This window comes from Stegodyphus dumicola, chromosome X1, assembly GCF_044657685.1.
Source record: "Stegodyphus dumicola isolate Sdum_Otavi_A_Nest chromosome X1, ASM4465768v1".
In the NCBI taxonomy this organism is placed as follows: Eukaryota; Metazoa; Arthropoda; class Arachnida; order Araneae; family Eresidae; genus Stegodyphus; species Stegodyphus dumicola.
Window position 1 is genome coordinate 246,607,744 of NC_140780.1, and position 8,374 is coordinate 246,616,117.

The 8,374-nt window shown below is 35.0% G+C and overlaps 1 non-coding gene across 1 annotated transcript; it reads left to right on the top strand.

Moving 5' to 3' along the window:
• The first annotated feature begins 3,175 nt into the window (after positions 1-3,175).
• TRNAA-GGC (transfer RNA alanine (anticodon GGC)) lies at positions 3,176-3,249 on the top strand. Its single transcript has one exon. It is a non-coding gene; the product is annotated as a tRNA-Ala (tRNA).
• The last annotated feature ends 5,125 nt before the right edge of the window (positions 3,250-8,374 follow it).

Consider the following 8,374-nt stretch of genomic DNA (forward strand, 5'->3'; position numbering starts at 1 on the left):
TCACTGGGGAATTCCAAAATAAGAAATTTGTTTAATATGATATTCCAGAGCAGGGGAGCACTGCAGGAGCCCTGCGGACAACCAATGAAAATCTCTAGTTCTATCTCTGCAGTCTCATCCTTAAAAGCATTAAACAAGATTTTGCGATTGTTAAAATAACTCCTATAACATTGAATCAAACTCCTTGGCAATTTAAGGTTAATCATGGTTTGTAAAATAGAGTTCCAGCACACTGAATCGAATGCAGACGAAACATCCAAGGACAGCAGCACTACATGATGCGAACTCTTATTGCTTCTAATAAAGTCAATAGTATCATATAATGCATCATCTGTAGAACAGCCAGCTGTGAAACCATACTGTCGCCGACTGAGTATCATTCTACTATTCAGGTAAAACTTCAGTCTCTCAACCAAGATTCTTTCATACACTTTCCCAAAAACACTCAAAAGTACAATTGGTCTATATCTGTCATTTTGGAATTAAAACAACTCGACCGATTTTCCAATTTCTTGGAAACACATAAAATTTAAAACAGTAATTAAAAAGCAATATAAAAATATCCAGATATGTAAAAATTAGAATCTGAACAAATATAGGATTAAAACAGTCCGGACCCGGAGCGCTTCGACGCCTTATTTGTTCAACTGCACTTCTGATCTCTGCCTCTGTAATTACAGCGTCATCCAATGGGCAATCAGAAAGTCTATCCTCATCTAATGAAATATCCTCAAGAGCTCCCAATTTGAGTGACTGCAAAAGCTTCTGTCTATTGAGTTCAATCAAATTGTCAGCGTGCTGAGGATTATACAGAGCAACAGCACGTCTCACTTTTTCAGAGGCAATTCGATAAAAACCATTATAATAATAAAGATTATTAAGAAAAAATTTCTTCTTAGTTTCAAATTTTGTCTTCCAAATTAGACGTTTATAAGTTGCCAATTCTTTTTTATATGCAATTTTCCTTTCATTACGTATATTGTCAGTTAAATTCAAAATTTGCGAACTTTTCCTCAAAGCACGTATCTGGCGTCGCATACAAGTAAGTTGTGGAGTCCACCACGAAATCTGCCTACTTCCCTTTTGTTTTGTTCGTAACTTCTTTTTAACATCGATAGACAGATTCTCAAAAATTTTTCAATACAATTTTCAATTGTATCAGAGTCTTCACACTTCAATAAACTAATTATCAATAAACTAAAACTTCAATAAACTAAATCGATTCTGCATTATCGGAGCAATTTTATAACAATACCTTGTAATCCGGTGGACATCTCTTGTTAAAACAATCTTAGGAGCACAATGAATATTTTCATCATAATTCAACTGCAAATAACGATGATCACTAAGACTCTCATCCATCAGAACTTGCAGAGCTCCAGAATTGATAGAAAAACCTGGTGAGGTCATAACAAGATCAGTCCATACCTCACCGATGGTAGATTTAAAAGTTGCAGGAAAACTCAAATCATTTAGTAAAATTATATTATTAGAGACGATAAAGTCAAATACCAATCGCCTTCTTGCATCAATATCTCCTGCGCCCCAGCTTGGATGTTTAGAGTTAAAATCACCGGTAACAATGAATTTATTATAATTTTTCATGACCGGGTATTTGTTTTTACCACCACAAATTTCGAAACAAGGCAAAACAAATACCGCCCACCGTGTCGTTATAACGACCAGGGAAACGAGAAGGGCCGTTGCTTGAAGTTGTGAACGACAGCGGCTGGAATTTTGCACGCCTTTTTCTCATCGAAAAGAATTCGGGCTTAAGTTTCTTGTTGTTCTTGTCTTTTGATGTTTCTGTCGTTCCACCACATTTTCACGAACAAAATCGCCTTACCAAGTTACAACTTTATGTAGCAAATGGAACTCCTATTCAAACTTTTGGTGAACGCCTGATATCTCTTGATTTAGGATTGCACCACAACTTCCAATGGCCATTCATTATTGCTACTGTTTCAAGTCCTATTATTGGCGCAGATTTTTTTCAAAAATTTTCTTTGCTTGCCGATCTTAAAAATCGCCGTTTGATAGATTCCACAACCAACTTAACTTATCCGGGAGTAATTCTCAATAGTCAAGATTTGAGCATTAAACTGATTTCGGGTAACTCCCCATGGCATCAACTTCTCAGAGAATTCCCTACAAACACGCGCCCAGTTATGGGTATTTCCGAACCCAAGCAAGATGTATTACATTATATTGAAACTACCGGACCTCCGATTGCCGCTAAACGAAGACGCTTAACTCTGGACAAGCTTAAAGCCGCCAAAGAGGAAATTCAATACATGATGGAACAGGGAATTTGCCGTCCTTCAAAAAGCTCTAGGGTCAGTCCGCTCCATCTAGTTCGGAAACGAAATGGTAACTGGCGCCCGTGTGGCAATTATCACCGGTTAAATGCAGCTACAATTCCTCATCGTTACCCAATCCCTCATATTCAAGGGCTGTATGCAAGTTTTCGAGTGAAAAGCTATTTTTACAGCCATTGATCTTGAGCAGGTGTATCGCAAAGTGCCCGTTAAGCCAGCTGATATTCCAAAAACTGCGTTTATTACGCCTTTTGGACTATTTGAGCTTCCGGTTATGACTTCGGCTTATGCAATGCTTCTCAAACATTCCAACGCTTCATGAAGCAGGTGCTAAACGGCCTTGACTTTTGTGTACCTTATTTTGATGACGTCTTAATCGCCTCCTCTTCAGAGCAAGAACACCTTTCACGTTTGAGAACAGTTTTTGAACGTTTTCAAAGGTACGGTTCAGTCTTAATCCTTCCAAATGCGTTTTTGGCCAGTCAAGAGTATCCTTTCTTGGTCATGAAATTTCCTCCGATGGCGTTCGACCCCTTCCAGATAGAGTCACCGCTATCCGCGATATGCCCGAACCATCTACAGTGAGGAACTTACGACTTAAGAAGATTTCTTGCTATGCTCAATTTTTATCGACGTTTCTTACCTCATGCAGCAACCATACAAGCACCTCTAAATTCCTTTTTGGTTGGAATCAAGAAAAACGATAAACGTGTTATAACCTGGACCGCAGAATCTCGCGAAGCGTTCCAAAAATGCAAAAATGATTTAATTTCGGCAACAAATTTGCAGTATCCTTCCGCATCTAAACCATTATCACTCTACGTTTATAAGGTGAGGGACTCCCGCTTTCCTAGCATGCTTTCGTGGTGTAGTGGTTCTACACGCTGGGCCGGCACTCCAGAGGTCCGCGGTTCGATTCCCGGCGAAGGCGATTGCTATTTTTTTAATCTCTCTTGCTTCCAAATATCCTAATGTCTCTACAGTGGCGCCTAAAATAAAAGGGGTGTTGAATGAGGATTCTCCACACCCAGGATTTGGCGATTGCGTCCCCTAAAAACCCCAGTCGCCCTTTAAAAAGGGGAGTTTATAAGATATTTCTCCCGCTTTCCTAGCGTGCCTTCGTGGTGTAGTGGTTCTGCACGCTGGGCCAGTACTCCAGACGTCCGCGTTTCGATTCCCGGCGAAGGCGTTGCATATTTTTCATCTCTTCTGCTTCCAAAAAATAACCTAATATCTCTACACGTTGACAAATCAACGACAGGTATAGGAGCAGTTTTAAAACAAAAAGGTCAAGAATTATGGAAACCACTTATTTTTTATGGAAACCACTTATTTTTCTAAAAACCACAGTTTTTAGAAAAATATAAATATATTTTTCTAATAAAATATAAACATATTTTTCTAAAAAACTCTCACTAGCACAAACCAGATACAGCACTTACGATCGCGAATTATTAGGAATTTATGAAGCTGTCAAATATTATCGGCATATGCTATAGGGACGCGTTTTCATGATCTTCACAGATCACAAATCCTTAATCTATACTTTACAGCAGCGTTCGGATAAAGCTTCTCCTCGTCAAATGAGACACCTAGACTTTATAGGGCAATTTTCAACAGATAAATCCGTTATATTGCGGGTTCGCAGAATATTGTAGCAGACATCTTGTCTCGTATTGAAGAACTAGCCGTTCCTTCGCCAATAAACTTTGCTGCCCTTGCGGATGAACAACACCGGGATTCAGAACTACAAACCCTCTTGAAAAGCAAATCTTTCACCAATCTCAACTTGCAGCCTATGCAGCTGTCACCTGGAAAATCACTTTATTGTGATGTTCAGGATTCAAGATTTCGACCTTATGTTCCCTCCGTGTTTCGCCATGCCATTTTTAGTCAGTTACATCGTCTGTCACATCCTGGCATCAAGGCTTTAAGGAAACTGATATAGCAACGTTTCGTATGGAATAGCATGCAAAATGACATAGCCAATTGGACACCATCATGCTTGGAGTGCCAAAGATCTAAAACTGTCAGACACACCATCAGCCAACTTAAAAATTTTAATTTGTCCTCATCTCGCTTCAATCACGTGCACCTCAACTTGGTCGAGCACTTATATTTATTAATAATAATATAATACGTGAATAAAATTAATTATTATGTATGCATTTTTCTTACCTTGAAAATTTAGAAGCAAATTTATCATTTACTTCAAAGTCGATCCTTTCAAATTTTTCTCTTTCCACACTTAAAAATGCTAGATGACTTAGGGGATCTTGTCCCACCGTTGATTGTAAATATGTGAAAATTTATTTTAATTTCCTGAACGAACGTTCATAGTAAGTAGTATTTAAAGTGCGACTCTTAGGTTTGGAAAAACATATTCTCTATAGATCTGCAGTGGAGTTTTAGGTTCTGTTTCTTTTCTACTGCGGAGTAACGTCATGCAGTCACAGTCACTGCTCAAAACAATTAAGCTGTATTGTAGGTTCGGTATGAAATAACCATATAATCGATAACATTTTTGAACAAAAGAAAATAGAAGAGATTATACAGGAAAATTATAACGTTTACAAAGTTGGGAATATGCAAATTTAGTCTGTGACGTCGAAAACTATGCGTTTTAGATAAGGAGTAAGGAACGACCTGCATATGCTATAGGGACGCGTAATAATGCGTTTTGTAATAGAAGATTAAAACAATTCACATGCGTTGAATGCTTCGTAGCAGTGAATATACGACGTCTCAGCAAGATGACTTAGTTGAATCAGTAGCCAGGAAGGCCATCAGCCGTTTACAGGAGAGTCAAACGCAATCCATTGTAGCGAAATCTCAAAAAATGTCATTTCCAGATTATGGAATCGGATTTTGGAAACTGGATATATTTGAGAAATTCGGGACAAGGTCGTGTTATCGTTTTAAAATAAAAAGTGGGAGATATATGTGCATTTCGTTTTAAAAAATTAAAATATATCTCTACTTTAGAGAAATAAAGTGGTCAGAAACAACGTTTTGGCTGATGTACTGCAAGCATTTTATTACACAAATCAAGAAAATAAATAATTAATTATATTACAATAGTTATTAATTTTAAATATATTTTCCAGAAATCGATCAAAATAAAAACTGAAATTTTCCGGAAAATCTTGTTTGGAGACCATTTGGCGCCCCTGTACGAGCGGCGCCCGGGGCATCATGCACCCCCTTGCCCCCCTCTCGCTACGCCACTGGAAGTCGGTGAACTCGGAGTTTGTTTAATGCTATTGGGGAAAATCATTGAATAGATAAATATCCTCCAATGTGATTCAAAGTTTTGACTCGATAACTGCTGGCTCGAAGATTCCGCTCGCATCCGACATCTCAACAGACATTAATACTAAAATAAACCGATCTTCTGTTTACCAAAGCTTCAAAGTATGCGAGAACAGCATTGCACTGCTACTCATTTTCTGCATATCCCAGGAGAAAGTGTTTATGACGGTTTTGTCTTCATCAGCAAAGTCAAGATGATTTGGCGAAATACTGTCCTCGGATAATTCAAGCTCAGTGTAAGTAGTAATTCTAGATGTACTTTTACATGCAGAGAATCCGAAATACGCAGCCGTTCATTGTATTTCCATTAAAAACACTATTTTGAAAGTTCAAGTTCAAAAATACTATTTAAACATTTTTTTATATAGTTTGGAATTAGCAACAATGTCTTAGCATTATTGAACATGCTAATATGGTATTTATAAAGGTTTATGTAGAAAATGTACATGTTCTCAAGCCCAGTCAAAAATTTTAGTCCGATATTAATAATTATTTTAAAATTTAAATCCCATCTTAAGAAGAAGAAAAGGAAACACTTAGTTTTTTGGTGCTAAACCATGCAAATAAAATTCGTTTTTGACATTCTTCATAATTTTGCAACGCATTTTTTAACCTTTTTATCTTGTATCCACTATTGACATGTAAGCAATTTAAGATAATTTACCCTTTTCGGATATCCTTAAATATCCTCTTTCTTCTTCTGAGTGAATGGATATGGATAGTTCAGGTTGTCAGCACCATTAAATCAGAACAAACTGAGTTGATTATTAATTATTACCCAAAAGTATATCTTCGGAAGAAATTAATTTTGCCTTGTTGCATAGAATTTTGAACACGTCAGAAAATACTTTGAGTTTTGCTAAATTATTTGAAAAATAGCATTGAAACTGATATCAGCACATATTTACCAAATAAACCGGTTGTGAATATTATGAATTTAACATAAAATATATCATTAATTACATTTCTATCAGTTAAAACGCAAATAAGTAATCTACTTATAAAAGTAATACAAAAGGAAAATATGCAAATATGTATAAGCTGAGCTAGAAGGATACTGTCAAGGATTTTAATTCTTGTTTTTTATTAAACAAGTAAAACGTATATTTATGACGGTGTTACATAATGATAAAGTCTGAGTAATTAAATAAAATCTTCGGATAATATGAAAAGTTTAATAAAACGTAAAGACATTGTAAATAAATTAAAAGTGTGATTTATAATTTTTTTCGAAATGTAATTTTTAAAATTTTCTAAAAGACATTTTGTTTTTTATTAAAAAGAAGAGCAAAATCATTATTTAAAATGACTAAAGCATAGAAAGTCTCAGTTTAATGGCTATTTATAATCACTGGATTTATTTATCGCTACCATTTTAGTAATTTTCTTAGAGTTAATAAACGCCATGTCTAATGAAGAATTTCATTTAATGTAGATGACGTCTAATAAGACTATAATGATACAACATTAAGATTTATTAAGTGGCCTAAGAAGAAGAAATTAATTTTCTTCTAATGGAAGAATTCTTTGAGTGTGTAATTAACATTTTTATAACAAACTTAACAAATGCTGTTCTCCACTGTATTTTACCTCATTTTATTCTTTATTCATTTTAAAAATATGCGAGGGGTTAAATTGAAAAAAAAAAAAAAATAAAAAATAAAAAAAAATAAACAAAATCAAAAGAAACACATTTGAAACAAGCTCAAAACAACAACTGAGTTTTAGTATAACTAATGGATCTACTTAAAGCTATGCCACTTAAATGCCAGCTTTTAGAAGTTCAAGTAAATTAAAATATATTAAGCGACAAGTTTTAGAAACCTTTTTATCATTACGAAAAAAGCAAACATGCTTAATGATATTAAACCTAATTACGTTTTGTTCAAAAACTGCGAAACGAAATAGCGTTATAAACTGCCTCTTTGCACCAAAAATATTCTATTTCTTGTAAAGAAAAGCTGCTTTTATGTAAAATATAATCAGAAAGAAAATAAGTTCTCACTTTTTATATGGCACAGTATATTTCTAGAGTGGCACAGTATATGACACAGTATATTTTTTTATTCTTCTTTTCTATGAAAAATTAGCTTTATATTTAGAAAAATACAGATTTTAATAATATAAATTGGAAAAAAGCACGTTTCTTGGATTTGGAAAAAAAATAATTGTAAATAAAAGGAACACTAGGAAAGTATAAAAACAGAAACGTGCTTTAAATTATTTTCAATTTGGTCAAAAACAGAAAAATATTGTCTGAGCAGCAATTTTTAAACGTGATAGATATTAATCATAGTACAGACAATGCGGAGCAGATGGAACATATTGCTGAGTACTATTTTACCAGTCCTTTTCCTGGAAAACCATTATGTTGTTTGAATAATCTGCCAAAACTACTATTTGCAACACCTTTGCTTATTTGTAAAATAATCTGGCATCAAAATTACAATATTCCAAATTCCTACTGCTGGAACATTGCATTTTAAGCGAAAAAATGCAGGTTCTTAATTGTTATGAATTTTTAATATTAAGCACAAAAGAAAGCTCTTAAATGCGCAGATAATATCAATTTATACATAATCTTTTATCATACAGGGTCTCTGAAAAGGTCGTTGCCAAACTTAACATGCTGGTCTGTCATATCATGACAAACAAGATTTACATAGGACTTGTGTCCGAAAATACGAACGGCGACGGCTAGAGGACAATGTTCGCTGGCTTATGGGAGAGTGGGAAGTGTGATC